General features: G+C 42.9%; 1 pseudogene; it reads left to right on the top strand.

Annotated features, from left to right (window-relative positions):
• Nucleotides 1–2093: 2093 nt before the first annotated feature.
• On the top strand, nucleotides 2094–3317 carry LOC113096917 (protein FAM84A-like; annotated as a pseudogene).
• Nucleotides 3318–4034: the final 717 nt, after the last annotated feature.

Raw genomic sequence — 4034 nt, 5'->3', positions numbered from 1 at the left:
AAGCATTATGTGATTAGGGTAACAAATGTATTATTTAATGAGCACCCTAGAACTCAAACAGAATCCAGTACTGTAGGTTTTGTATAACTTAAGGTTTTGTTAAACTTTTATTTATTATTATTATTATTGTTATTTTCAAAGTTTAAATGAAAAACAGATCTTCAATGGTCTGAAGCTTTTGGTCCCCACAGTATATATTACAATGCTCTTCCACTTTTCTATGGAATAATAACAGCAAAAGGAGCTCTTTTAGGTAAAAACTCTATACCTGTTAGAGGCAGAAGATAGATACAAGTGTGTTTATCTGTATGCTTGCAAAAGGGGTTCATATACATCAACTGCTAAACTCATATAGAGGGAATGATTAGTTATCTTGGCAGCGTTTTATATGAAGCCCATAAAATACTGCTTTCTCAAAGCCTAAGCCTTCAGCTGGATATATTGAATGCAAGACTGCCACATGGTCATTGTTACCAAAAGCCATTTTTCTCCTGGTTTCTATTCCTCCGCTGCTCTCATCCCTCTTTCCTCCTCTTCTTTGTTTGTGCTTGACTTGTTTTCCCTGGTGTTCTTATATGATTACAGCGTGCTTGTTTACTGCAAATATGGCCCATCTCTCTTTTTTGAAGAAAAGTGAAGAAGTCCTGTGGATATTGTGTGTTGTCCCTTTATTTCTCTCACATCATTCTCTTCCATTTCTTTTCTGTCACTCTCTCACACATGCACTGCAAGTATTCACACTCTTGACACCTAGGTAGGTGTGTGTTTATATGTATTTATGTGTACCAAAGCATCAAGATTCTTTCAGGGTTCTCTACATCTGCCTTTCAAAAAGATTCTCTCTCTCTCTCTCACACACACACACACCGTCATACACATAGGCAGAGCATCTATACATATTAAACACGCATGCAGACTACATAAGCACAGATGGGTGTATTACTGTGACACAAGGGGAATCCATTTCATAGGTGGATAATTGGATCTGTCTTTGCAGAATAATTCAAATCTAAATCATTCCAACTTCAAGCCTGCCACTCGAGTGCCTTGTTTGTGTGGGGATATGTGTCTGCGTGTGGCATATTATGGTCACGTCGATACCATGTATCTGTGTGCATGTGTTATTGCATGTGTGTGCATGTGTTATTGCATGAGGGCTGGAATTTAATTTCAGTAAATAAACTCTTGATTATGAATGGCTGGACGATGCCGCAAGAAAATTACTCAGTCACTAGGCTGTCCGAGTCTCATGACAGCTAGTGTGTGTTATATATGTCCCTGTGTGTGAGGAAGATAAATGGAGGATTCTGAGGACCACACCAGACCAGACAGAAAAAAAACAGCTTCTATCGTATCATATAGATTCAGGTCATGTTAATGGAATATTCCAGGTTGAATGCAAGATACACACAGTCCACAGCATTTATGGCATAATGCTTATTACCATAAAAAATATTTTGATATTACACCCCCTTTAATCTAAGAAAAAAGAAAAATCTGTGTTACGGTGAGGCACTTCGAACTGAATGGGGACAATTTGTAAATAGGTAATCCTTTTCCAATAATATTTCATCTGCTAGTTAACAACATTAGTTAACATGAACTAACAGTGAAAAATAATTTATGAATCAATACTAATTTCAATATTTGCTAATAAACTATTAGAATAAAAAGTAGCATCTATTAATATTATTTCATCTTTAATTCATTTTTAATTGTATGTTTTTAAATATATAGCTATAATTGAATCTGAATAAGCTACTGCTTTAATAAAGTGTTCTCCCTGCAAACCGAAACTTTAACTTGTTTTGACAGAGCTAATCAAGCATTCAGAAACCACATGTCCTTATAATGAATCTCTAACCTTTCCTAGCTCTATTTCAAGCCTAGATTTACTATTGTTATATTTGACAAATCTGCCAAACCCTTTGGGTCTTGAAGGCTGCGAACAACACAAACAGCTGAAATATTATAAGCCTCCGAGCAAAGGTCTAAGTTTTTCATGAGGGCTCCGAACCAATCGCCGTGAGGAGGGCAGGATCTGCTGGTCGGGGCGGGGTTTTCTAGACTATTTAAAGTGCGGCGGTGCAAAGTGTTAGAAAATCCAGTGTACCTTGGAGGACACGTAAGGGGGAGGAAAACGTGTTTTGTTTTGCGGGATACACACAGCGCAAGCACCGATGGAGAGAAAGGACCATTAGCCATAGTCCTGGGGAAATACGCAGGTACGCGTCCGTTCGAGGCGTTATGTTGTGAACTTATTAACAAAAGCTTAGTGTGCAGCTCAACATTGACTCACCCTTTGCGTCTTTGTACCGCGCTCTGCGCGACTGGCTTGTTTTACGCGCCCAGGTGCGCGTGGTTTATTGTGTTGTGAGGTGACCTACTACGGCTCTGTACCTAGACAGCATTTTTGGGCGCGTCAGAATAATTCCAACCCGCCTCTCTAGCATGACACTCACATAACCCCTTTTGTATTTCAGAAGCAGTATTCCATGTCTCTTCTCTGCCCTGTTATTGATGGGAAACCAACTGGACCGGATCACCACCTGAACTACAGCGAGCTACCCACCGGGGATCCATCGGGCATCGAGAAGGACGAGTTACGTGTTGGCGTGGCGTATTTCTTTTCCGATGAGGAGGAAGAACTGGACGATCGATCGCAGTCTGACAGCTTTAAAGACAACAACAGCCCGAGCAAAGACGGTCCGGTTGCGCTCAACGAGGTCGAGTACTCGGCGTTCTGCTGCCAGGAATGTATATACTCCAAACTGCGAGAGAACGAGGACCTGAATGTTTATTCGGTGAAAACTTTATTGACCATGTGCAAACCGGGGATCTACTGGAGTTAGTGGCCAACGCACAACCCCCGCACTGGGCGATCTTTGAAGGGGAGGACCAGGTTATTCACCTCTACAAGGGGGAGATCCGCAAGGACAGCTTGTTTGAGATCAGCTGCGGTCGGCAGGGCAGGATAGTGAACAATCGGGTACCGCTACCGACCGCTGCCAGCTGATTTGGTGATGCAGAACGCGAGCGGGCACGTGGGGCTCAGCAGCGGCGAGATTTGCTGGACAAACTCGGAAAGTTTCGCAGCCTGGTGCCGTTTCGGAAAGCGGGAGTTTAAAGCTGGCGGGGAGGCGCACTCGGTCGAGCAGCGCTACTTTCTGAAGGTGCACCTGTCCGAGAGCACCGCGCACACGCTCATGTTCCGCAGCCTGGAGGAGATGATACGCGAGAGACGGCGCGTGGACGCCAGTGGCATTCTCAAGGAGCTGTCACTGGTGACCGGCAAGAATGAGCGCTTGGGACTCTCTGCATGCCTTGAGCAAGGGCTGCTTACCTTTATTTCAGGACTTTGGGAGGGTTGTGCGTATTTGTGTGAACATGTTTTGTCAAAGACAACGCCCCTTTTGGTTGTGGTGTGATGGCCCCACTATAGTCACCCTGTACCCTCAAAAAGGAAAAAGATAAAACATAAGGTTTGCCCTCATCACAGATTGCCCATGAACCGATACAGCCCCCTCAAATTCGCACCCGAGCCCTGCTGCGGCAGATGGTGACCACGATGCGTTCACATGTCTGTGGCAAGCCGTTTTGACATTTATTCATTACTAACTAGCATTTGTTTTTGTTAATAATAGGCTCATTTATTCATCAGATTATTCTGATTTACTTCTGTTTGAACTACAAAGAAGCCATTCTGACTAAGCTAGTCATTACATATAAGTGAAAAATCAAATGTTAACAGTATGTAAAATGTTAAGGTAACAGTTAAGATCAATATCAATAGCTTTAGTACAGGGCATTTCAATTGGCAGCCCGTGGGCCCAAACCAAATCATCTTCATTCAGCCAGAGGGAAGAGTATGCACAGGTCACTCATATGCGTTGAATTGTTTTAGCACTAATTAGTTTGTCCACAAGGTGGAAACACTGGCCCAGGCTGTTTTTTCACAGCCAAAAAAGAAAAGGAAGAGACATAACAACAACAACCTACTAGAGACCACGATATCAATAGATGCAAGCGTTCAC

The sequence above is a fragment of the Carassius auratus genome, unplaced genomic scaffold (genome assembly GCF_003368295.1).
Source record: "Carassius auratus strain Wakin unplaced genomic scaffold, ASM336829v1 scaf_tig00216025, whole genome shotgun sequence".
Lineage (NCBI taxonomy): Eukaryota > Metazoa > Chordata > Actinopteri > Cypriniformes > Cyprinidae > Carassius > Carassius auratus.
Note: the sequence above shows the minus strand (reverse complement) of the source record. Positions and strands in the feature narration are given on the sequence as shown.